Genomic DNA, 27918 nt, shown 5'->3' with positions numbered 1-27918 from the left:
CTGGAAACTGGGTCTCAATTATTAGGTGTAATCAATACCCTTCCTCTGTCTCCCAAGTTGCTAAACTAATAAGATAATTTTGACATGATTGAAAAGTTCTTTGAGTAGTTGTTGCAGATCCTGCTAAATGCTATCACAATATTTATTCTATTCATGCTTACTTCTGGACCCCACTTTTATTTGGAGCAGCAATATCCCTACTTCAAAAACTATATTTTCCAATTTCCCTTGCAGCTAGGGATGGCTGTATGACATAATTCTGGCCAATGAGATATAAGCATAAATCACTAGGTATAAACTCGGGCTTTTTTTAAATTTATACATCTGGATTGTACAAACATCTGCTCACCATTCATTTCTCCTTCTTGGAATGCAGACATGATACTGGAGATAGCAAGGGGTTTGCAACTACTAAGCAACAAACATGCTGTGGATGTTTGAAACAAAGATAGGTACAGCCCAGGTGATATGGAGCCACCTTAACCAACTTTGTACTCTCTATTTTGGGACTTCCTTCTACCTGAGAACAATAAGCCGTGTGGTTGTTTACGCTTCTTGTTTTACTTCTTTTCATACTTGTACTTTTCAATTTATGACCCTTACGTAGTTAACATTTGGTCACATTGTCCTTTGTTGGACTTCTGCTTCTGCCCAAGATGGAATAAAAGAAAACTGATTTTCCTCCTGCCTGTATTAACTAAAAAGTCAAACAGAATATATGAGACAACACTTTTTAAGACCTTATGTATCACGACTAATAATACTTGTTTGTTACCTCTCCAATATCATAGACAAGTATGGTAATATAGGTCAAGCAGTAAGATGTTCTGTAAAATCTGGAAATTGTTGCACAACTGCTCACGACAGAAAGCCAGAAGCAGATGTTCACAGGGCATTAGTGGTGACTGAAGCTGTACTCATATTTATGCCTAGTTCCTTTTGCCGTCCATAGTCTTGCATTGTAAATCATTCATCTTAGTCTTCATCTTGATCACCACATTATTTCTACTGTGTACATCAGAGTTTAAAAAGGCCATAAACCAGTCACCACAAGCGCATTAATGAAGATCTGAGTTGTTTAAACATGAATTCAAAAACTGATCCTATGTCACTTTCCTTGGCACACAAAAAAATGCATATGTGTTATTTTCTTTCTAAATGTTTGAAGCAAATTTATCAAAAATAATTTTCTATTTATGATCTATTTTACGTTTTCCTCATACGCCTATTCCTTTTCTCTTTTTGCAGCATTATTGAGATAAACAAAAGGTTACTACCTTTGGGCAACAATGATAACTAAGCTCAGACTGGGCATTCTGAAAATAACTAGTGAGAAACCTGGGTTACCTGGATAGCAATCATCCAGAAGCCAGTAACTCTTTATATGGTTCAGACCCATTACCTCGGCCCATTAACTCAGCAGCATAGCAGACACTTGAACTACCAATAGCCTTCCTTTTCATAAGAAGATTTAGCGACATGTCGATAACCGTACAGCCAGAAGTTCTTACTTCCTGTATTTAAAAATGATCTGCTTGCATCCAGGAAAGTAGGAAAGGAGAACTAGAAGGAGCTAGAAGAAGCTCCTAACTGCTGCCTCCTCATATTTGCTTGATCTCACTGAGATAATATTAGGCATCACGGAGGCCTATATCTTCTTTGAGTCTCCAGTTATCCCAAGGTTGCTGTGTATAAAATAGGCTTTTATAAACTTTTTGCAGTTTTTATTTACTAAAGAGTGTGTCCTGGGATGGGCGCGGTGGCTCACGCCTGTAATCCCAACACTCTGGGAGGCCAAGGCCAGCGGATCACGAGGTCAGGAGATCGAGACCATCCTGGCTACCACAGTGAAACTCCGTCTCTACTAAAAATATAAAAAATTAGCTGGGTGTGGTGGCACACAGATGAGGCAAGAGAATCACTTGAACCCAGGAGGCAGAGGTTGCAGTGAGCCGAGATTGCATCACTGCACTCCAGCCTAGGCAACAAAGCAAGACTCTGTCTGGAAAAAAAAAAAAAAAAAAGGAGTGTGTCCTGGCATGGTGGCTTATGCCTGTAATCCCAGAACTTTGGGAGGCCTAGGTGGGCAGATTACCTGAGGTCAGGAGTTCAAGACCAGCTTGGCCAACAGGGTAAAACCCCGTCTCTACTAAAAATACAAAAATTAGCCAGGCATGGTGCCACATGCCTGTAATCCCAGCTACAAGGGAGGCTGAGGCAAGAGAATTGCTTGAGCCCGGAAGACAGAGGTTACATTGAGCCGAGATCATGCCACTGCCCTCCAGTCTGGCCGGCAGAGCAAGACTCTGTCTCAAAAAAAAAAAAAAAAAAAGTGTGTCCTATGATGTGATTTTGTAAATATGAGACTACGGTTATAAGGAACAATGAGTGTTGGTGTTTAAATAATAGCCAATATGTTATTCAATGTTTTCTATATGCTAGACACTGTCTTAAGTGATAATATGTATTACATGATTTAATTTCCAAAGCATACTTAGGAGGTAAATAGAATTATGACTCCCAAATAAACACAGAGAAATATGTTAACTTACTCAAGTTTATACAACTATTAAGTGGTTGAGTTGGGATTTCACATAGGTATCCTGTCTTGAGATCCTGAACTCTTATCTACTATGTTTTTGCATTCTAGCTTTTAAATTTTCTTTTAAAAGAAAGTCCCTTTAGATCAGGTAGAACAATTCATTATTTATATGCATATTAAAATGCAACATTAAGTTTTCTAAACCCTTCTGTATCAAGGCTATGTTTAGAAGTAAATGAAATTGCCATTATTCAGCCATTTTTTGACCTACAGAAATGACTATTTTATATGGTCCAACCTAATACTATATTTAAAGAGGCATGGATCCCACCCCCACCACAAGCTTTGATTTTATTTAATATGCTTACAAAGATACTGGTTTAAAATCCTGTTTTTTAAAAGATTTTGAAACTTTTTCGAACTACAGACTATTTTTTAGTGATTCCTCTGGAATGAGACATCTTGGTAGAGAAGTAGAAAGAGCATCATCAGCTATGTAGTCACGTAAACCTGGATTCCAGCTCCTCTTGGAATCTTAGTATTATATTTGGTAAAATAGAGCAGATAATTCCTTTCTTATATTATTTAGTGAGAATTGAAAGTGACACATGTTCCAAATATATTGCACATTACCTGGCACATTGTGGGCTTTCAATAATGAACATTCTCATTATCCTCAAAGAAAGCAACTTAATGTTACATAGGATTTTTCTCTATCAGCTATGGTAAATATTTTGTCTATTGAAATTTATCATTATTTTATGAATCTATTTTGAAGTTATAATCTTTAAACAAATCATACAATCATGGAATAACCTTTTTTATTACAAACGTGCTACCTCTCTGTAATCCAATCATTTTGAGTGCTTTGTACTTTGCTTCTAGTGTACATCAACAATTGAACAAGCTTGATGTACATAATTGAAATAAGAATAAAATATTAATTTCTTAAAACAATAAAATTATCTTTGAATAACTTTGATTTAGTCACCTTTTGTGTTTTTTACTTTTGCTTTTCTTTTACTCTGTATTACATATGAAGATAATGTATATCTGTATATATATGCAGAAAACTACACATATTCTAAATATGCAGATTGATGAACATTCACAAACTGAATGAGTGCTCAGATTCACTTCAAGAAACAAAATGCTACCATTATCCCAGAAGTCTACCTTGTGTACCTTATTATAACCCTCCCCACCAAGGATAACCAGTATCCCAACTTCTAATAGTATAAATTAATTTTTCTTTTAAAAAAATTATATAATTAGAATCATGGAGTCATATAGCAATGTTCTTTTGTGGCTATTTCACTCAACATTCTTTGTGAGATTCATCAGATTGCCTAATGTACACAGTAGCTATTGTACATTCATTCTCATAGCTAGATAGTATTCTATTATGTGAATATACCACAATTTATCCAGGTTACTGTTGATTTCCCATTAGATTTTAAAATTATTCAGCTTCTCTGATTTACTAAAATTATAGGAGTAGGGAGCTAAAACATCTTTTAGCTCATATGAATGAAATATTTTGATTCCTTTCTTAATAGAATTCAACAGCTATTTATTCAATGTTTACAAAGCACTTCAGGGATTGTAAAGACAGGACAACACTTCGAGTAGCTTACATCCTTAAGGGAGGAGACTTTAGATAATACAAGTTTTCTAGTTTAAGGCAACTTTTCATAAATACCCTTAGGAAATAAAGCAAGGTTGTACAGGGCTGCATACAGAGGAAGAAATGAGGACAAAAGAAATGGTTGATGGGCTTTAAAGAACATGTTAAACTATTTTATTAAAATCTTCTTGAAAGAAAATCCTATTGAAGTTTAAAGACTTTAAATTTGAAGGGCAATTCAGAGACATAATGTTGCTTCCTTTAAATAAAGTTACTAAAGAAAAAGCCCTTCAAAATCTGATTAGGACTACAAAGCAACAATCCTCTCATAAATGTAATAAAATATCTCACTGAGGTTGATATATTAACCAAAAAATAATGTTCCAAAGAAAATATTAGGTTTTTTCTTCACTCAAAGGTAAATAGTAAAAATATAAAACATTATAAACAATTATAAAATTCTGTTAATATATAATTACTCTTTCCAAAAAGCAGCTGACTAGCTTATTTTTTTCTGTGATTCCTTCATCATTTCATAAATTATACAATAGCTCAAAATATATTTTTAAAACTTATTTGTTTTCATTTTTTTTTAAAGATGGGGTGTCTCTCTGTCACCCAAGCTGGAGTGCTATCGTGTATCATACCTCACTGCAAACTTGAACTCCTGGGCTCAAGCAATATTCCCACCTCAGCCTCCTGAGTACCTGGGATTACAGGTGTGCACTCATTTTTTTCATTATATTTACTTATATTTTTGTAGAGACAGGATCTTGCTCTGTTGCCCAGGTTGGTCTCAAGTTCCTGACTTCAAGCTATCCTTTCACCTCGGCCTCCCTAAATGCTGGGATTATGAGTGGGTGCCACAGTGCCCAGCCCACATCTATTTATATATAAATAAGTACTTATAGTACTCTAAAATGTCTAGCTATTCATTCTGCAAACATTTGTTGGGTATCAGTTATGTGAAAGGAACTATGCTAGGAACATAACATACAAAGATGATTAAAACTGGGCACTTGCCTTCAAGGGGAAAGCAGACTTAAAAATTAAAATGGAGTATGAGCCCTGCCATGATAAAGGTATGCACATGGGGCTAATGAAAGCCCAGAAAAGGGGCGTCTAGATCACACTGGAGGGCAGAGGGGAAGATCGGGGGACACGTTGAGAAGGGAACTCCCAAGAGAAGTCGGGGACTTAAAGGACAAGTGGCACTTGGCATTTTGGCCAATGTGAATAAGGTAAGCATGAACGGAAGAGGGAAATCTAGGTACAGCCCAGGATGGTTAGAAACTGTGGTGCTGGCCGGGGGCAGTGGCTCACACCTGTAATCACAGCACTTTTGGAGGCCGAGGCGGGCAGATCACCTGAGGTCAGGAGTTCAAGACCAGCCTGGCCAACATGGCCAAACCCCAGCTCTACTAAAAATACAAAAATTAGCTGGGCATGGTGGCAGGTGCCTGTAATCCCAGCTACTCGGGAGGCTGAGGCATGAGAATCACTTGAACCCGGGAGGCGGAGGTTGCAGTGAGCTGAGATCAAGCCATCGCACTCCAGCCTGGGCAACAAGAGCAAAACTCCATCTCGAACAAATAAACAAACAAAAACAAACAAACAAAGAAACTCTGGTGCCTATGAGTGTGTGTGCCAACTCATAGCAGGGGCCTGCCCTTGTGCATTTCTCTTCTGTCTTTGCTTTTTAAATACTAATGCACTGTAGTGTTTTTTTATTATGCAAATTAACATACAGCTGAAGTAATTTATTTTTTGTCCCTGAGTCTTGTATTATTCCAGCGTTCGTTGTCATTTCATAGAAAAGTCCTTTCTGACATATCAAATTCTGAGGCGCTTCGAGTTCCACAATGCTTCCTGAGTCTAGAACATGCACCCTGAAATGTGAAAAGAATAGTGTCAGGTAACATACAGTCTTCCACCTCACATTTTACTGGTCCTGCTAATATAAAGTTTAAACTATTCTATGAGTTATTTCAGTACAAAATATAGGTGCTAGTTAATTCAGGAACTATATCAAGTTCTCTAATAATTATTCTTTTACCTTTAACTTTTTCTTCCAATTATTTTGGAAAATACCTTCTATATATATCATTATCTGTATCAAGTTTTCTAATATTCTTTTAGCTTGAACTTTTTCTTCCAGTGATTTTGGAAAATATCTTTTATATCATTAGGGAAAATTTTGTATCTCTCAGCACAGATATAATTATTTATGACCGGCATGTAATCAGTGTGTTTCATATGCCCAATATTTATCTTGGCAGAAATGATTTTATTTCTGAAAAGAAAGAAAGCACACTTGTCTGAATCAATGATAGATTGCAGTCTGTGAGCAATGGTCAGGATGATGCAATCAGAAAACTCCTTCCTGATTGTGGTCTGCACCAACTTGTCCATCTCAAAGTCAATGGAGGCTATTGCTTCATCCAAGATGAGAATTTTTGTTTTTCGAAGCAAAGCATGAGCTAGACAGACCAGCTGCCGTTGTCCCATGCTGTTAAAATAATAATAATAATAATTTCAACAACGGACTTTATGGTAACACACTTCATGGTTTAAAATTCTGATGATACTGCTATTCATTTTTTTCTCACCCACAACTTCATTTGTTCTTTTATTCAAAAAATATCTCTTGAGGGAGTGCCAGACTTTAGACCAATGAGCAAAACAGACAAAAATCTCTGTGTAGCAGATACATTCTCATGGGGACACAGAAAACAATAAGCAAGATAATTGAGTAAAAAGCATAGTAGGAGGGGTATATGAGTACGGCGCAACATTATATGCAGTAATTCCATGGATAATATGTATATAATAAGTGTTAAGAATTCAAACACACAGAAGTGGGGTATAAAGTGTAGATGTGGGATGGGCATGTTAGATGGGTGTGCCAAAGAAATCCTCTGGAGAAGTTTCAAGGCAAGAACTGAAGGACATGGAGAGTGAGGCATACAGATTTCCAGTAAAAACTTGTTCCAGGTAAAGGAAATAGCAGATGTAAAATCCCTGTGGTAGGCGTGAATTGGCCTGGCAAACTCATGACACAGCATGGAGGCCAATGTCGCAGAAACACAGAGGGGTAGGGAGAAAGTGATCAGAGAAGGGGTGGTGGGAGTCTTGCCACGCAGGCCATTACAGGGATCTAGCTCACTTTTCTGGGGTCTCTGATCACATGAAGGGGGCTATCGTAAGGCAACAAACAATGGTGAAGGCAAAGTAGCCTCTTACATTTTTTAGGAACAAGGCTTTTAGAGTAGCAGTCTTGACAAAAGAAGATTCAATTAAATAGTGACTTTTCATAGGGCATTGCTCTTTTTTTTTCTTTCCTTTCTCTTAGTCAGTGGTTTCCCAGCCTAGAGCTACCAATTTATTTTTCCTTCCTCTTCCCTAGAAAGAATCAGCCATGGTGTACTTTAAACAGGCCCTGGTGGCTCAGGAGCTGTATTTCTCTTGGATGCCAATTCGAGTTTCTAAAGAGCTTGGAATGAATAACGTGGACAAGCTCTGCTCTTAGCAGCTTACCTGAGGTTCTCGCCACCCTCTGAAATCTCAGTAGCTTCTCAGGAAGGGACTGCACAAATTGTTTCAAGTGTCACAATTCCAGCACTTCCCACAGCTTGCTATCAGAATATTTGTTTAGGGGATCCAGGGTCATTTGAAGGGTTCCAGAAAATAAAACAGGGTGCTAAAGCAGGAAATAGTCCCGCATAATCTTACTGTCATGAGGCATAAATACATTTTAAAAAATCAGACTCAGAAAACAAAGCAGGAGAAAGCAAAATTATCAGACCTAATACAGTCATCAAATTCATTTTATATTTACAACAAAAACAGAAGACAGTCAGAATAAACTATAATTCATATTAAGTCATCATAAGTCTCCTGATTTTCTTTCTCCTCTTCCTATTATTGAAAATAATAATGAGCACTGAAATAATGATGATAATTAATGCCATGTAGTCAAGGATATACTATAACATATAATAAATATGAAATATAGTATGTATATAATATTATCAATCAGTATACCAACTCAGAAAGATAGAAGTTAGTATTCTTATTTTACAGAAAGTGAGCTGGAGGTTCCAAAGAGTTCTTGTCTACACCACACGAAGGTAAGTTAGTGGTTGAAGAGAATTCGAAGAGGATTGAGTTCATTTTCTTTATGCTACACCAAGATGCCTAGTGAAACTATATTTTACTCTATCTATAAGAGAGGAACAACTGATGTCTCTTTTTTTCCACTAATTTTTTTCCCTTCCAGAATTCCAGATTTTACTCAAATTTGTTTTGAAGTAAATGCATGAATACAAGTATACGTCTAAACAATATGACATTTTAATATATTAAAATTAGTATTTTAATAGATTTTTAGAAGACAGTACAATTATTATTTTTTTTTTTGAGATGGAGTCTAGCTCTATTGCCCAGGCTAGAGGGCAGTGGTGCAATCTCAGCTCACTGAAACCTCCGCCTCCCAGGTTCAAGCAATTCTCCTGTCTCAGCCTCCTGAGTACCTGGGATTACAGGTGTGCACCACCATGGCCGGATAATTTATGTACTTTTAGTTGAGACAGGGTTTCACCATGTTGGCCAGGCTGGTCTCAAACTCCTGACCTCAGATGATCCACCCGCCTCGGCTTCCCAAAGTTCTGGGATTACAGGCGTGAGCCACTGCACCCAGTTTCAGCTGAGTATTTCATCTTTGACTTAAGAGGCGTATTTTTAAGCTAGTTTGCATGCCCCTTAATGATCAAGTTCCTTTGGTTCCACGGATGGAAAAATCAAAGAACTTGAGAAAAGAGAACTAACTGAATTACTGTTCTTTTTTTAATGTTTCTAAACTTCAAGTGAAAAAGAGTCAAAATTCTACACTCTAACAACTAAGCAAAAACTTCAGTAATATTTCCTTCAAAAAAAATCAATGTGTTTCAGTCTGATCTATTTATTTGAATTTTATTTGCACTTACTATTATGAAGGAAATTTTATCAAAAAGATGTACTGGTTTTTCAAATAGATAAATGCTCTTAGGAAGAATGCTTTATGATAAGGGTGTTTAAAGAGGATTCAATTACATAGCAGTTTTTCATATATTCCATTTAAAATGATATGGCTTCAAACAATGAATTTATAGACTTGGAAGGAACAGATTTTTAAAAAGAAAGACAACAGATTTACTTGGAGTGGGTTAAGAAAGCCTATGGCAACATAGGCTTTACCTGTGGAATAATATTAAGTTTGCCACGAAGGTCATGAAGTCCAGTAGTTGATATATCAATTCCGTCAATAATAATTTTGCCTCCTGCTCTCTCCACAATTCTAAATAAGCAATTTGATAGTGTGGATTTGCCTGCTCCAGTCCTGCCCACAATTCCAATCTGTAATGAAATAATCATAAACTCTACTTTTTGTAAGGAAACAAGGCCTTTGCACTGGCAACAAATGTATTAGGTGTCAGGTCAGTGGGATCCAATTTTGTCAGCAAGACTAACCTTGATGGGCGTGGAAGATGTCAGGTGACTTCTAAGGACCAGTCTTTATCCAAATACTCTTTACTTGCTGGAAAGGCTCTGACTAATCTGTGTTTTTCCTTTAGTTCTGAGTAATTTAGTTGCTTCCTCACCAAAGATCCCCAGCAGACCCAGGAAAAACAGATCATTCCTGAACCACCCCTGAACTACCCATTAAAGGTTAGGGCAAAAGAAGCAATGATAATGAATGGTTTCATTGAGATTTTCAGAAAACAGATTTTCTCTGTCTTCCCTTCATTGAAACAAGCAAAGAAACAAATAGGGCACTGGAATCTTTTGCCAGATAGACTAGAAAATCCAAAGGAATGTCTGTAAATTTCCCTGGTGTATCAAAGGAACTCTGCATTAAAACTATTATGGGCAGCCAAAAATAGTGTTTAAGGATTTTGACTCCTGGCCAAAATAATCATTTTGTCATAAACATTCCAGTGATTAAACGTTTCCCTATGACCATGAGAACTAAAGAGCAATATCTTCTGGTTGCTGATTTGTGTCTTGGTATTAATAGGAATGTTAGGCAGATAGAATATTAAAGTGGTTGGTTTACCCTAATATAAAATCTTAAGTCTAACAAAATACATCAGAAAAAAACAGAAATCTGTTGAATTCATTGGGGTAATGAAAATTTCAGAATGATTTGTCTGTTCCAAAAATATTTCTGCTCCAAAAATATTTTTGCTAATGTGTCTGTTTGCTTTTTAAAACATAAAACTAATATCATATACTATCGATAGTTTTGTAGGTTGCTTGTGTTAACTAAAGTGCATTTCAAGCATTTTCCCATCTCTTTAACGGTTTTGGAAAACATGATGTCTTTGAGTATACAAATAGTCAAACATATGGATTTATTGTGTTTGGGGTAACGATTTACTTATTGTTGCAATTCATTTCATAGAGGAAGTAAAAACTAAGTACACCAAAGTTATGTTTCACAGTAGTACATGGGCAATTTAATTAAGAAATGTATTTTTTATAGAGGGAAAACTTATTCAGTACACACCAACCACGTCTTTATTACTTTTGTGTAACAAAAGGCCACCTTATATTCAATATCATATTATACTCAACAATGAATGCATTCAGATAAAAGGGAAACCAAAACATATGAAATATATATGATACCTTCTCTTCCCCATGAGTCTGGAAAGTGATATCTTGCAACGCTAAACCAAGATCATCTCGGTATCAAGGCTGATAATTAATAAATTCCACTATACATTTATTGGGCCATTGTAATGGAGGTCTTCTAGACATTATCCAAGGTGACTTAAAACAAAAACAAACAAAAAATAAATACTTTAAACAACAATTATAATTTAAAAATCCCTACCCCCAAAATAATTCTTATGCAGGTAACAAAAGTAAATATAAATGATGAAAGACATTTGTGGATATTATGATTTTCTGAAAATAGTTTTAAATGTTACCAACATGAAACTTATCCAGCTATAAGAAAATATTAGAAATAAATATTTTGAGGTAGCAAGACTTCTCATCTCTTATCAAGTTATTAAGAAAAAATAACTTGAAATTTTAGCTGAGATAAGGACAGCTTGTCATTCATTCATTCCTCAAAGGTTTGCTGTGTCAGTCACTATTTTAGTCGCTGGAGGTTCTGTGGTGAGAAAAACAGATAAAAATTATTTCCCTTATGGGGTGTAGTGGGGACAGACAAAAAGAACCATATAACATATGCAGCCATGTTGGATGATAATAAAGCTTTGTAAGACAAGAAACAGCCAGGGTTGGGAAAAGCAGGAGGTGTCATTTAAAGAAGGGTAGTTAGGAAAGGCTTTGCTGACTGTGGTCAGAGAAAATGCTAGGTGGATACCAATGGAAGAACATTCTAGGCAAAGGGTTTAATAACTAATTGGATCTAATTAGTTGTGCCCAAGACCTAAGACAGGGGCCTGTGTGAATACTGGAGGAAGCACGAGGTAAAAGAACACACAAGACTGTGTGATGCCTGGGCAGTGAGGTAAAGTGTTTCATGGGAGAGAGAGTGATGGTTAACATCAAATGATAGATCAGGTAAAGTGAGGACTGAGAAAGAACCCGTTGTGATTTTCATGAGTCAAGGTTTAGTGGAATAGTGGGATCAAAAGCCTGTTTGGCGAGGGTCCAAAAATGAATCAGAGAAAATGAAATAGAAAAGCAAGTATAGGCAACTTTGCAAAAGAATTTTTCTGTAATGGAAAGCAGAGAAACAGGTGTAGAGGGCTGAATAAGGTTATTTGAACACGTTTATCCTTCCACATCAAGAGTTTTTGTAGCAGTATTTGTCACAACTTGTGTCAAAGTACACAAAGGTTTTTGTTTGTTTGTTTAAATGTGTGTACACACATATTTTTGTCATCTTTTTCTAATGTGAAAGAAATATATTTTATGATCAAAAATTTAGAAAATATAGAAAAATAATATTTGATATTAGCCATGAGATGACAGACTGAACAAGTTGAATATTGGTAACTACAGATTGTGAAGGTAGACTAATCTTTCATGAAATTTCTTTGTGAAGGAAAGACAAGACCTGGGGAAAAATCCAGAGGAAAATTCAAAGTTCAGGTAGGAGTTGGAGAATGTAGAAAATATTTTGGCTCAGTTACAGGCTGAGAGGAATTGCAAGGGAGTGGGAATTAGAAGAGGTGGTTAATGGAGTAAGATCTGAGAGAAGACAGGAAGAAATATTACCAAAAATGCAATGGGAAATGTTAGATTTTTCTTTGGAGGAGGTACCTGTTCCTCAGATTCATGAGCAAAAGAGGAAGAGTTACAAGATAAAAAAGAAAGATAGCTTCCTAGGTGGATTGAAGAAGGAACAGAAATTCAAGTCATCTTTGTTATCGGCCCTGTTAATTAATAGAATTTGGAAGCAGAAGTAATCCAGATGAGTAAAATATTTTAGAAACTTAAATATTATACTCTGTCGATAGTTGAAATAACTCTTCACCCTCCCAAATTACAGTTAGAGGGAACAAAACAGACTGATTTATTCTCCTCTCCCTTCCCATTCACAGAGATATTAATGATGAGTAAATACAGCAAAAGGCATAAGCAATAAAATGTAATTAATTTAGAATTGTGCAGAATCTAAATAATTATGAGTTGACTATATTAAGACACTTTTATCACTGTAAAATCCCCACAAAGTTATAATTGCAAGTTGAATATTTTACTCTATACATCAGTAGAGGACAAATCACTGTGCGTTTTAGAAACAAGATATCATCTTGCATTTTTATAACTCATTGAAGTAGGGATATATCTTATAATTTAGGGTGTATCCTAATTTAATTAGAAGTATTTTTATTTCTATTTTGATGATATATAAAATAATAGGCCACTTTGTAACAATTTTGGTTTTAATTTCATTGAAACACTGAATGTCATATGAATTTGGAAATGCAGGTTTGCTTAACATTTTTTTTAATGTCAATTTATGGTACATTACAATGTCTTACTCCTGCATCCAATCCATTTATTGATTATTTAGGAGTGCTTACCTCTTTTTTTTCTCATACTTTTTTTTTTTATTAGACAGGATCTTGCTCTATCATTCAAGCTAGAGTGCAGTGGTGTGATCATAGCTCACTGCAACCTTGAACTCCCAAGCAGAAGGGATTCTCCTACTTCACCCTCCCAAGTAGCTTGAACTAAAGGCATAAGCCACCATACCCAGCTTACTTACTTACTTTATTTATTTATTTATTTATTTATTTTTGTAGAGACAGAATCTCACTATGTTGACCAGGCTGGTCTTGAACTCTTGAACTTAAGTGATCCTCCCATGACTCCCAAAGTACTGGAGATTACAGGAGGCGTGCTTACCTCTTTATCCATATTTTCATATTCACAAACTCTTTCAACAGCAACTGCATTGGTTTCAATTTCACATGCTTTCTTCACCCAAAAATTCAGAGAATGAGTTATCTGGGGGGTATGGGGGAGGAAACAAGAGCTTAATGGATGTTCTTTAGTTTTTTATGTAATATAAATAATACTTTATTTTTTATAGAGTTTCACTTTTCATTTCTTGAATCTGCTGAGAGCTCGTCACATACTATCTCATATACTTTATATCTTTTGATTATTATTTAGCAGCTCTAGAAATAAGCATATTTCTTCATATGCATATTTGTGTTTAAGGATACAAACTCATTAATATCATAAATAATGGAGTTACTTGGGATAAGATAGACCATAATTCAGCATATATGCAAGAAGTGCATAGTGGGTATAAGGAATGATGAATACCAAGACTGATGGGATATGCCTCAAAAAAATGTGCATCCTAAATGAGAAAAAAAATAGTGTGCAAACACTTTGGCATTCTTCACTACCTTCCATCAGAAGGAAGATTCTCCTAGCTTTCTAACTATTCCTGCTCCCTTATTAAAAAAAAAAAACCTATATTTTCTTCTCACTCCATTCCCAAATGTAGATTCTCTAAGGGTGTAACTTTGAACAGAATTCTAAAAGTCAAAAAACTTGTACAATCCAATTTTTTTCTTGAGTTTGGTGCCAACTCATTTGATAGACCACCTGACTTGAAGTGATGTGGGGCTTTTCAAAGCGTTTACTTAATCCAGTTAGGGTGTACATGCAGTAGTGTTTGATTATGGGCTTCTGAACGAGGCCCTGGATATGGCTATGTACATATTTCCTTTCTAGAAGCCTAAATTCTGAATTCTGAAATGCAACTGGCTCAAGGTTTTTGGATATGGGACCAAGAGTATATAACACAATCACCTAGACTTATCTTCTACATAATGTGGAAGCAGTTTAGGGCATTTGCTATTTTACAAAGGGGGCATGCATCCTACCACTAGTGCATTGCAGTGTAATATCAAATAGGGTTTATTAGGGAAAAACTTACAAGCCGAAGAGAAACAGCAAATATATTCTCCCTAGAGAATTATCTTCTTGCTTAGGCTGAGCAAATGAGATACACCAGCTGTGTTGGAGAGGGACCCTACCCTTGTAATACTCTATAAATCCACCAGGACAGAAGAGCAGGAAACTTCTGAGTAACTACAGAATATCAGGAGTTTCCTGGTCTTTTAACACTCAGCCTTGAGTATCAGCCTATTCTTCCTATAAGTTAACTTAGAATTGCTGAGCTAGCTTCCTGCTACTAACAACATAGAGAAGGAAATGAGCCTCCAGGGCAATCCAGATTTGTCTCTCATTACTTAGTTAATATAATATATAATTCAGACAAGCAAAGAAGAGTGTTTAATTAATTGGATTATAAACATACCATATACCACAAAAATCATTATTACTTACATTTAGGGCATAGGATACAGACAAACCAACTATTGCTGAATCTATAGAATTGCCAGCCAGCACAGCAAGCAGTGCAGCAAAAAGCACCATTAAGTTGCCAAGAAATTCAAGTCTAACAGACAGCCACCTGTGATAGATGGAATATATTCCTGAGTAACTGAGATGAAAAAGCTTTGGTGCATTTGGTACTAACCCTCTCCTCCGGGAAATTGAGACATAAACAGCAATAGCTGCTTTCTTTTTTCTCCCCGACTTACTTGGAACTCAATCAAACATAGGATCATCACATGATAACTTAAAGAATTCATCTGCATGAAAATGCATTTTACTTTTGCAGAACTTTGCTTTAAAACTTGATCCGAATTTAAAAGCAAAATAACACCAGCTATAATGATGTATTGCATTTTTTAAATCCTATTGGAAAATCAATTCCCTTTCCAATTGTATATACTTTTTAATATGATAAAATTAGTCTTTAAAAATTGAAACGTGCTCTACTGCTATTTAACTCATTTTTCTCCTTTATGTGAGATTATAACTTCAAATTCAAAAATTTTACAAAACAGTGTATACAAATAAAATATATTCTAAAAATATAAAACACAATGTAGAATTATGTCATGAGTAATTCTAAAAGCACCTTTTTCATATTAAATAGTATGTACCTTTCATGTGAATATAAATAGATATAATTTAATTTAAATGTACATTAAATACTGGAAAATATTTGTCTTATTAATACATACTTCTAAAACTTGGATGAAATGCCATTTCAAAACCCTCTGTTTAGAAGTCAGTGAGCAAGATGTCTAAGAAGAGATTGATCCTAGGCTAGGTCTTAACGGGACTTACAGGTTGGAAATTACATTATTGTAGAAACAGACCAAGTTTTCATTCACCACCTCTTTGTATTGCTGGATAAACCTCTGTTCATGTCCAAATGCTCTGATGGTGGACACTCCTGATAAAGTCTCACTAAAGTGGGAAATGACAAGAGAACGGGACCCTCCTGTCAACCTCCGGATTTGCCGAGAGCTTGCCACATAGTATCTCTAATCAGAAGACAGAAAGAAGCAGTTGGAAAAATGTAGCAGAAATTGCTTCAATAGTTCAAAAACCACAAGACCCTTGTGTTGTGATTTAAAGAGTGACCCCCCCAAAAGTCAGATACAAGTCCTAACCCCCCGTATCTGTGAATGTGACCTTATTCAGAAATAGCATCTTTACACATGTAATTAAGTTAAGGATCTCAAGATGACATCACCCTGGATGTAGGGTGGACCCTAAATCCAATGTTGAGTATCCTTATAAAAGACAAAAAAGAAGACATAGACACAGGGAAAACACCATCTCTGCCAGTGGCAGAGATTGAAGTGATGTGTTTAGAAGCCAATGAAAATATCAGGATTGTTGACAGCCAGCAGAAGGTAGGAGAGGAGCATGAAAGAGATTTTCCCTCAAAGCCTCCAGAAGGAATCAACTCTGCCTATATATTGACTTTAGACTTCTGGCCTTTAGAACTGTGAGACAGGCCAAGTGTGGTGCCCACGCTTATAATGCCAACACTTTGGGAGGCCAAGACAGGAGGGTTGCTAGAGCCCAGGAGTTTGAAACGAGCCTGGGCAATGTAGGAATACCTTGTTTTTACAAAAAGTTATATATATATATTATATATTTATATGAAGACTTCGTTTTTACAAAAAGCAAAACATATATATATTATCCAGATGTGGTGGTGCATGCTTGTTGGCCTAGCTACTCGAGAGGCTGAGGCAGGAGGATCACTTGACACTTGAGCCCAGGAGGTTGGGACTGCAGTGAGCTATGATCATGCCACTACACTACAGCTTGGGTGACAGAGCCAGGCCCTGTCTCATAAAAATAAAATAAAATAAAACAAACAGATTTTTAAAAATTGTGAGAGAATACATTTCTGTTGTCTTAAGCCACCCAGTTGGTAGCACTTTGTTACAGAAGCCTTAGGAAACTCATGTGCCCTTGTAATGGTAAAAAGCCCAAATTCTGAGGCTGGGAGCAGTGGTTCACGCCTGTAATCCCAGCACTTCAGGAAGCTGAGGCAGGCAGATCACTGGAGCTCAGGCGTTCAAGACCAGCCTGGGTGACATGGTGAATCCCCATTTCTACCAAAAATTCAAAAATTAGCCTGCTGCGGTGGTGACTGCCGGTGGTATCAGCTACTCAGGAGGCTGAGGCAGGAGAATCGCTTGAACCTGGGAGGCAGAGGTTGCAGTGAGCTGAGATCATATCATGCCACTGCACTCCAGCTTGGGTAACAGAGTGAGACCCTGTCAAAAAAAAAAACAAAAAAGCGCCAATTCTGGACAGCACAGCAAGAACATAATTGGGCAAAATTTCACTTCGACAATGCTCTCAAATGACCATTATTGAGTCCCTTCTATGAAGAAAGCTCTATGTTACATGTTGAATATGTGACCGAACAGTTAACTCATTGAATGAGGGAAGCAGACCAAATGCACAATGATATTTTGTACTTAAACATAATTATAGAAAAATAATATTTTTTATTTTTTTCTTCAAATATTTCCACGACAGTCACAATTATAAGTTATCTATTTCCCCTTGGCTTGAAGTTGAGGACAATTAGGATAGGTAAGACTGTTGGGAGCTGGATGGAGCATGCCCTGTATTAACCGGATTATTAATCAGCCCGGGAAAATTGCTACCAACTGGAAATGAAAATCAAGAGCTATGCGGTCTTGCACAATTTTCAGGAAAATTTTAAATCTGGAATTTTATGTAAAATCCCAGATTTTAAAATGTCTACATTTGGTAAAAACACTGAGCAAGCTAAACAAAACCATATCTCAGGTTACATACAGCCTGGTGGTCTACAACTGAACTCTATGCTAAGTGCTCTGCAGAATACAGAGGACTATGGCATTCTGAGGCTGTAAAGGATTTAAGAGATTGCCTAGATTAGGGAATATGTTATTGGGGTCACAGACCATGTGAGTAGAAAAATAAGGGTAAAATGCTTTCCCTAGACAAATGTAAATACGCATACACACTTGGAGCTTCTGATAAATTTTCAGTGAATTGTAGTTCTTTCATGCAACTCTCTGGGGAATCTGGTTTAAGAAATTTTATCTAGATCAATGCTTCTCATACTTTAGTAAGAATCATCTGCCTGAAGGGTTTGCTGAAAGGCAGGTTTCTGGGCTCTACCTTGGGATATTCTGACCCAATAGGTCTGGGCTATGGCCCATGGGTCCAGGAACTACACTTTACACAGCACACATCCAAACCAAACCTTTTATTTCACAGGGGAAAGAAATAGAGCCTAGAACGGGAAATGATGTCCCAGGCAGGTAAGTAAGGAAGATGACTAGAACCCCAAGTTCCTGCATCCAAATTCAGACCTCATCCTATATTACTGCCCCTAATGAGACACGATTTCTAGACTCCTTTTTACTCCTGATAACTCTGTTATAGTTTACCAGACAGGAGACCAACACATAAAATTTCATTTGCCACATGAGTGCTTTTTTTCTAGACTTTTACAATATATATAAAACATAGTCTCTGCCCCCAGAGCACTTACATTTTCATATATTCTGGATTTATTATACCATCAGTATATGCCAGCAGTGTAATAAATCCATAATAGTAGATATTAGAATAGTAGATAAGGAGTCAGTTCTTTTTGCACTATTGTGATAGAGAATGCTCCACACAGAAAATGGAAAATGACCTAGGCCATCAACGTCAAGTAAGATCGGGACAGACAGAACAGGGAAAAGATGTGAAGTAGGAACAATAATGGAGTATAGGTATGGAAATGAGAAAATCATTTGTAGTCTGGCTTGAGCAGACTAAACTCTAACATGAATTTTAAAACTTGGGTTTTTGAAAAGCATTAAATTCTAAGAATCTTTTTGTGAAAAGAGCCTCAGATACTTCTATATTTAAAATATGCTTCAGCATTGATTTTACCTTGTATGTTATCAGTTGAAACTGACTATCAGGATAAAGAAATCATGCTTTGGAATAAATATTATTTCAATATAGGAATTTCACTGAAAATTTAGAAATAATGGGTAATTTTCTCTGCATTTTATACTTCATTTAAAATCTCCAACAAATGTAAGGATTACGTTTTCATAGTAGATTGCATATTTGAGGATAATCAACTAAAATACGGAGTGGAAAAATATACATTCATTATTTTGGATTCAGTCTGAGCTCCATTTACACCTATAATCTACTTTTGTTTTTCTGTTTACTTAAACCAATTTCATCTTTTACTGAAGTCCTTATTGCCAAGACAAATAAAATAAATGGGAAATAGTTATTTCTGCAACTGTCTTTAAATTTCACTCTTTATTTGTGGATTAAGCCTGTAATAAAAAATTGCACATACTTCGATAAAGGCAATGTAAAAAGATGTTTAAAATGTTTTATAATAATAATCTCTTGATATCATACATTTGAAAAATTCATCTATTTATAGTTCTTGCATGTTTGACTAGTACCTTGGTATAAGTGTCAAAAAAAGTTGTGGGAACAGAAATAAGGTGTATAAATCTGTGAATATGAAAAGAACTTTTATGTCACAGTGTAGGAGCGAGCTGGAGAAATTTCTTTTATGTGAGTCATTTCTGTATGAATCTATAAACTTTTTTTAAACCAAAAGCTGTCATGGTTTCTTGTAAAATAATAAAGATAATAAAGACATCCATTTTAATTGATTCTTTTCATTGTTTAATAAAATTGCTTTGTTTGATTGCTGAAGAAAAAATGCTAAGAAATTTTGTTTTCCACTGAAGCCTTACAGTAACATAATTTTGCAAATGATATAATATGAAGATATCATGTAAGTATCATGAGAAACATATTTAGCTCTTCCAGCAATTGTTTGTCTGGAAGAGACAGGTGATGTCTGAAAAAATAGGACAAAAAGGCAGTATCTGTTTCTCTCTTGGATATGCAGGGAAATTAATCTTCTGCTAAAATTACAACATACAGGTTTTGTGGCGGGCATAAAAATGCAGGCCCCAGCTCTCCTGCTGCAGGAGCGTAGCTGACTGACAGCCCCTGCGACTGCACTGATGGATCCACTGCTGTATTAGCATAGAGGCCAACCAATGACTGAGTACTGGCACAAAGTGCACATGAGACCCTCCAATGGGCAACTGTGATTGAGAACTTCCTGTTGAACCTGTTGTAGAACTGTCCTGTAGTCCAAGACCCTTGTTACCCAATCCGTCTTCTTTCCTTTTCTCCCTCACAGGGATTCAGGCTGAGTCGCTGTCTGAGGGCTTGCTCAGCCCAGCCTTCTTCTGCTCCCTCTCCTTTATCTTTTACAGGCATTTCCCCCAGTAAAATCTCTAGTACATGTATTTCTTTCTTCGACTCTGCTTCTTAAGAACCTGGACAAAGAGGAGGTTTAAGTGGGTCTGAAACATATTTGATTGTGAACTTATAAGTTATTAATACAAATAAAAATGTATGCACTTATTTGTATAGAGAAATAGAAGAACACTAAGGGAATAATCCCCAGAATGAAGAGGGGCAAAGCTCCCACAATGACCAAAACTGTTCCAATAACATCCAATGTACAATTCACCCACAGCCATAAATAGTAATGCAAACGCATATCAATTATAAATACGTCCTGAAAAATTTGATATTAGGTCACTTTATTTTTAACTTTTTACAGTTTAAAATGAGAGAAAGAAGAAATATATTATTCAATGGCAAAATTAAAAATGTTTACCCAGGTATGACAATCTATTGATTTCATAAATAAATCTAACTACATGATCTTTGCTCATCCCCATATATTTTTCCCCTGTAGTCAACTATAACAATTAAAAGGCTGTTCTGATTTCAAGATACTTATCATCAAGCAATTTATATTTCCCAGTGACCACTACATGGCAATTAACTATACAATTAAAGTCAGACTTTGATCAAAAAGCAAAAACAAAAACAAAAAAGCAGTCCATAATTCAATAGCTGTTTTTTTTTTAATTCCAGTATTTGGGGCATTGGGCTACCATTATTTATGACTCAAAATTTGTAAATCACTCCTGGGGCATTGTTATCAACTAAGAACATGTTCAGTGGCCTTCCTGGGTAACTGGATCCTACTCATATCAGAAGAGACAGGAAAACAAGATAATCTTCATTTATAAAATTATGAACTGAAAGATGAAGTGGCAAATAGGAACGAGAGAAGGACAAAGGGAAGGTCATGCATTGATATATACTTTTTTTTTTTTTGAGAGAAAGTCTCGCTGTGTCACCCAAGCTGGAGTACAGTGGTGCGATATCGGCTCACTGCAAACCTCTGCCTCCCAGGTTCAAGCAATTCTTGTGCCTCAGCATCCCATGTAGCCAGGATTGCAGTCATGAGCCACCATGCCCAGCGAGTTTTTATATTTTTAGTAGAGGAGGGGTTTCGTCATGTTGACCAGGCTGGTCTCGGTGATCCACCTGCCTTGGCCTCCCAAAGTGTTGGGATTACAGGCGTAAGCCACCGCACCCAGCCTGTTTTACACTTTGTTGCATATAACTTAATCTGTTTGTGGCACAAGGTATGACCTGAGAGATGCCAGGGAATACTAAGACACTGAACCTTGACTGGATGAACTACTCAGTTCAGGACAAAACTGATATGAAAAATAGAGATGAAATTTTGTTAATTCTACCCTCTTTTGGGAGTTCCCTGGTTATTTCATATACCAAACAATGTAACAGTATTGTATTCACATGGAATTTCCTGTTTTGAATTTACCTGCCCATACTCCCATCTGCTTAAGACTCAATCATTTGAAATTTTACTATATAAAAATGATAATAAATCAGTAGGGTTGTAGTCAGAAATGTCCTCTGGGAGAAACAGAATGGTGGTGATCAAATTCTTCTATAATTTTTCAAAAGACAGTATGTACTTTGGTACAATTAAGCTTGATTTAATATTACGTTAGAAATTTATTATGTTAGGTACTTTCATTTATGTTTTTGTGTTTTATCTTCACTTCCCTTTATACACCCACCATGTTTTTACATATACATAGAAATGTGTTTATACACTTTGAGGTTATGGACTTGCGCATCTTAATATAGGGACCACTAGCAATATGTCACTACTGAACACTTGGAATGTGGCTATTGCGAATTGAGATATGCTATAAGCACACGATAAAAACCAGATTTAAAACACTTTGTACAAAAAAGTATAAAGTTTAATCCATAATTTTATATTAATTACAGTTGGGAATAATGTTTTGGATATACTGTGTTAAATAAAATGTATTATCACAATTAATTCTCTCCATTGTGTTTTATTTTACTTCTTTATTATGGCTACCAGGAAATTTAAAATCACATACGTGGTTTGCATTTTATCTTTATTGGACAGTTCTGTTAGAAACATTTTATAGTAGACACAATGAGAAAACTCCTACAGATAAGCAGAGACACTCTGAAAATCTCAACTCATTCCACATTCACCATAAGTGACGTTATGTTTTCTTAAAGGCAGGATGTTTTTAAAGTCTGGATATCTCCACATTGACTTACATTTTTTCTTTCTTTCTTTCTTTCCTTTTCTTTCTTTCTCTCCCTCTTTCTTTCTTTTTTCTTTCTTTCTTTCTCTCCTTCCTTCCTCCTTCCCTCCCTCCCTCTCTCTTTCTTTTTCTTTCTTTCTTCTTTCTCTCTCCTTCCTTTCTCTCCCTCCCTTCCTCCCTCCCTCCCTCCCTTCCTTCCTTCCTTCCTTCCTTTCTTTTAGATGGAGTTTCGCTCTTGATGCCCAGGCTGGAGTGCAGTGGCGCAATCTCGGCTCACCACAACCTCCGCCTCCCAGGTTTAAGTGATTCTCCTGCCACAGCCTACCGAGTAGCTGGGATTACAGGCATGCACCACCACGCCTGGCTAATTTTGTATTTTTAGTAGAGACAGGGTTTCTCCATGTTGGTCAGGCTGGTCTCGAACTTCCAACCTCGCGTGATCCGCCCGCCTCGGCATCCCAAAGTGCTGGGATTATAGACGTGAGCCACCGTGCCTGACTGACTTACATTTTCTTTCCCTTCTTAGCCTAAAGCAGTGATTCTCAAACTCGATGTGTGTAAAGAATTAGAGTGGTACATCTCAAAGCATGTGTTTCTTGGATTCTTAAGTAATTTTTCAGTGTTATTTTAATTATATGTACAAAATGTGACTCTGTTGTACATCAATTATATACGTCCTAACGCTTAGAAATATACTTAACAATGAAATCTACAGAAAACACATAATATTTTGTACAAGTGAGCATATAAGGTACTAAATATGGGTCACTTTTATGTATGCTATTTAATAACGTGTGTCTTTGCTTACCTTGGTGAAACGACTGATGATCTGGCCTGTGGAATTTGTTTCAAAAAACTGGATGGGGAGGTGCAGTACATTATTTAACAGCTGAACATACATGGTTCGAGAGGCAGCCAGGGATCCTCTAGTGATTACGTAGGCTCCAGAGCAGACAAAAAGACCTAAACACACATAGTTATCACAGTTACATTAACAATATAAGGAAATTTGTGTTTTAGCTTTCAAAAGATTGCTGGAAAAAGACTAATTATAAAAGCTATTTATATTATTTTAACTGAAAACTCAAATATTATACCTAAAATGTGTAATTGTAGACTAAAATAAATATAAACATAATATATGATGTATGTGAAATAAATACACATTTCTGATGTTTTGCCATGCTGCTGCTACAGCAGAACGCTCCCATTTGTGGTCATAGGTTCCACACAGAAATGTACAGAAGATAAAAAGTCGATCTAATGCACAGAAGTTTAGCAACCTATTACCTTTATGATGTTCTGTGGGACAATATGTTAGTTACCAGTGCTTTTAGCCAAATATTTCCATTCTCCCAGGTTCTTGGTACATAGTAGAGTTGAACTTTCTGGCCCCCTTTTGGTTGATAGACCCAAATGAATAGTTTTGAACCATGAATTATAAGAGAAATGATATATGACACTTCCGAGTTAGAACATTTAATTGCTGGTGTCAGTCCTATTCCCTTTGCACAGTGCCTGCCAGCATTTAAAATGGTGCTTGGCTTGTTTCCTCAGCTGGAGTCCGTAGGATAAGCAGAGTCCCTTTCCTGACCCACAGTGGACACATAAAATGAGTGAGGGCTACAATTTTTTTGGTGTCCTAAGCTCCTGAGAAGTGGTTGATGGGAGGGTTGTTCTTGCATTAGCTACTTAGCAGGTAAACTTGCAGCTTTAGTGGAAGAAGCTGAAAAACAGTTATTAGCACACATAGAAACAGAAGAAAGTTCTTTGAAAGACACATTTCCATCAATATGTGAAGCCTGGGAACAAAACCAACCAGCACAAAATAAGTAGATCTGCAAAATTAAGAGAGTTGTGAACACTTTATTTGAACCTCTGGATCAAGTGTGTTTAAAAATCGATGCCTGGGCACTTTACCTTTGGGTGTCAATACACTTCCATGTTACTTAAGCCAGTTTGCTCTTGAGTCTTAACAGATACACAACTGTTCCATTGCACTCTAGCACACAAAACTGCTAATAAAAGTGTGTTGCCAATATGATCCTTGTTCCTTTGCAGGTATCATGTTTAAAACAAAACAAAACAAAACAAAACAAAACAAACTAGTTGCTTCTCACGATCTTATATTCTTTTAGCTAATTTCCTTATATTTTTGAATAATATATCATATGGCTATTAGCTTTCTCAGTCTTGTGTGTTCTATTATTTTCCTCCATTCCTCCCATACTTCCCTATTTCCCTTCCAACAGATTACCCATTTTTTCTCAAATATTCAATAAACACATATTGCTCATGAAGGTCACCAAATATGTAGCTTGTGTCACTATTTTTCTGTATGCTTAATTTTCTGTATAACTAGGGCTAATTTATTCCCAAACACTTCAATAGCCAAAAGTCTCTTCTGAATACACTCAAACTCATCAAATATCCTACTGTTTCTTTAATCTTATTTAGCACCAGCCCTCTGCAACATAAACTACTGCCTTGGGACTCTCGGTCTTCCTGCTCTAAACTAGAATGGTTGCTGGAACAGGCATTTCTATTCTTCAGTGTGGGAAGTTTTTCGTTTTTTATTTTTTATTTTATTTTATTATTATTATTGTTTTTTTGAGACGGAGTCTCGCTCTGTCGCCCAGGCTGGAGTGCAGTGGCGCGATCTCAGCTCACTGCAAGCTCTGCCTCCCAGGTTCACGCCATTCTCCTGCCTCAGCCTCCCGAGTACCTGGGACTACAGGCGCCCGTCACCACGCCCAGCTAATTTTTTGTATATTTAGTAGAGACGGGGTTTCACCATGTTGGCTAGGCTGGTCTCGATCTCCTGACCTCGGGATCCACCTGCCTTGGCCTCCCAAAGTGCTGGGATTACAGGCGTGAGCCACCACGCCCAGCCAGGAAGTATTTTTTAAAAATATTATGTATTTAGTATTTTTTCCCCATTTACTGAAACTCTTTTTATATACATGTTAAACTTCTTGAACTGTACCTGTAATTTTTTCTTATCTTTCATTTTCCATCTCTGTTTATAATGTTGTACATTTGGGATAATTTCTTCTAACTTATGTTACATTTGTACAACCTTTTAAAATGTTTTCAAGAGCTTTCTTGTTCTCAGGCTGAACTTATTTTAGCACATTCCACATTGACTTCATGGATGCAATATTTTGAATCTCTGAAAGCAGTAATTAGACATTTTGAAGGTCTAATTATATTCCATATATGGTTGTTTTACTTCTGGGCCTGACTGCTGTATTTGTTGACTTTTATTTACGCTGTTGGTTTGAGTGAAATGTATTCCCTGGATGAGCATTATCAGTTTAAAAATATGAGACAAAGACATGGTTAATTAATATAGGTACCTGATGTGACTTTCTTCTGCCGTTGCATATGTTAATTTCCCCCAACATTTCTCTCCCCTGAATGGAAGAGTTTGCTTCAAGTTCTGCTTAAGTGGGAAGGTATGACCCTGAAAGGCTTCATACTGGGATGCAAGTCATGTTGGCTGAGCCTTCTCCAAAAGCCGCAATAAGGAGGCTTCCTTCTATCTGTGTCACACATGCTAGAAACCCTAATTTCCTCTTTAAACATCAGCTTTCTAGTTTTCATCATACTGTTACTATCACAGTGGCTGTATACGTTGGTGGTGGTAGCAGTGTTGTTCTAAAAGAGGCTGATGGGCCATCAGAACAATGTTCTAATGAATTACTTTGATTACTTCCATGAAACTCAATTCTTCTCTCTGTACCTGTGAACATAAGTTTAGTCTTTTTCCATGGCTGAACTGAACATCTCCCTCTTCTGTTCCAGCTTCTCCAGTATCTGTTCCTGGCTACAGGTTTTCTTCTACCCTTCATTTTCTGTCGTGTATATATTCCCGTATATAGAAATGTATTACTCTGAAGTCTCCTGACACCTTTCCTTTTATATTTATTCACTGTCCTTTCAGTGGAATTTAGTGAGGTAAGTAAAGTAAATGAACCACTTAGCCCTCTTAAACTGGAAGCAGCAGTGTGCTCCTTAATCATCACACTTTGAAAATAAGGTGCCTATATTTTACACATTGGATCGGAGAAAGGAAGTTCCCAACAGTGAGACATAAAACACGATACATTAGAGATTTGCCAAGTATCCTAGAAATTTGAAGCAAATAGCTGAGACTCAGGGAAAAAAACTATTCAGGGCAATTTCTTTTTTAAAAAATGAGGTAAGATCTTTATTAGTGTCATAAAATATGGATGTAGCATTTTCAGTTTCAGTTCTCCAGTTTTGTTTGAATGCTAGCCTTCTATATTTTTTGTAGTGGGCTTCTAGTATTAACATGTGAAAGTTCTGTTTATGCTTTAAAGTTCCAAAAAATAAAAAATATAAATGAGCTATGATGATGTCAGTGAATATAGCCTGCCCTCAATTAAATCAGGTTCCATAAGAGAGCTGAGTTCTGCTAAAAAAAAAAAAAAAAAAAAAAAAAAAAAACAGAAATTATAGACTTTTATTTCTAGGCTCACCTTACTTATGGAAACATAATGTGCAATTGCACTTAATAAGCCTTAAAAATTAAAAAAATTTTAAATGTAAAAAATGTGAAGAAGCAATAAATCAGGGAAGATTAATATTCTAACAACTGCAGACCACTCTAAACAAAAGCCAATCAGGAAAAAAATCTTTATGATAATACTGTTCATAATCTGTTTCTTTGGTTATAAAATCTTTCTATATTTACTGACAGTTAACTAAAATTAAGACTTTACATAAGTAATATTATGGACACTAAAATTGCATACTTTATATGTTATAGAAATGCTATTTACTCACTTAAAATGTTCTTCAAAGGTTATTGCATCTACTCTGAAGCTGTAACATAATTTCACTGAATTGGTGTGAATTTAGCCTTCATATGTACATGTGACTTGCAGAGATATGGAGATTCATGTATATATGGATGTTTCTCTCGCTATAATTTGAGACCTCTACATCTATACCTTCCTCACTGAGTTGCAAACTGCAAGTCAATAAATCTGACTCTCACTGACTCAAAAGCAAAGAAATTGTAAAGTCCTGCTCTTCCATACTCCAGATAATTCTTATATTTCATTCGTTATGAACATCTCTTTTCCCAGTGAATGTTAACAAAATGACAGAACAAACATAAATCTGTCTCATAATATCTGCCTATTTTTAAACGGAGACAGTTACAAGCAGTACTATGGCCAGACAGTAAAAATAAGGTAAGAGAGGAGAAAGGAGAAGCAAGATTCTAAGTTTCATAGTTTTTGTTTTATCTGACTTTTCCATTACCAAAATCATGCATCTCTCTCTGTTTTCCCATATGGATATGAATATGAAGATATAACAACTTC

The 27918-nt window shown here is 36.2% G+C and overlaps 1 pseudogene across 1 annotated transcript in view; it reads right to left on the bottom strand.

The window, feature by feature from the left end:
- Positions 1–1358: 1358 nt before the first annotated feature.
- Positions 1359–27918, bottom strand: part of ABCC13 (ATP binding cassette subfamily C member 13 (pseudogene)) — a 97398-nt pseudogene continuing 70838 nt past the window's right edge. The window contains exons 19-29 of the transcript XR_008674886.2: positions 23370–23524; positions 20500–20661; positions 15858–16057; positions 15006–15132; positions 13545–13646; positions 10839–10982; positions 9405–9563; positions 7707–7869; positions 6484–6678; positions 5918–6058; positions 1359–1455 (exon numbers count right to left, since the gene is read on the bottom strand). The product of XR_008674886.2 is annotated as an ATP binding cassette subfamily C member 13 (pseudogene) (transcript). The remainder of the gene's footprint in view (positions 1456–5917; positions 6059–6483; positions 6679–7706; positions 7870–9404; positions 9564–10838; positions 10983–13544; positions 13647–15005; positions 15133–15857; positions 16058–20499; positions 20662–23369; positions 23525–27918) is intronic.

This window comes from Gorilla gorilla, chromosome 22 (assembly GCF_029281585.2).
Source record: "Gorilla gorilla gorilla isolate KB3781 chromosome 22, NHGRI_mGorGor1-v2.1_pri, whole genome shotgun sequence".
Classification (NCBI taxonomy): domain Eukaryota; kingdom Metazoa; phylum Chordata; class Mammalia; order Primates; family Hominidae; genus Gorilla; species Gorilla gorilla.
Note: the sequence above shows the minus strand (reverse complement) of the source record. Positions and strands in the feature narration are given on the sequence as shown.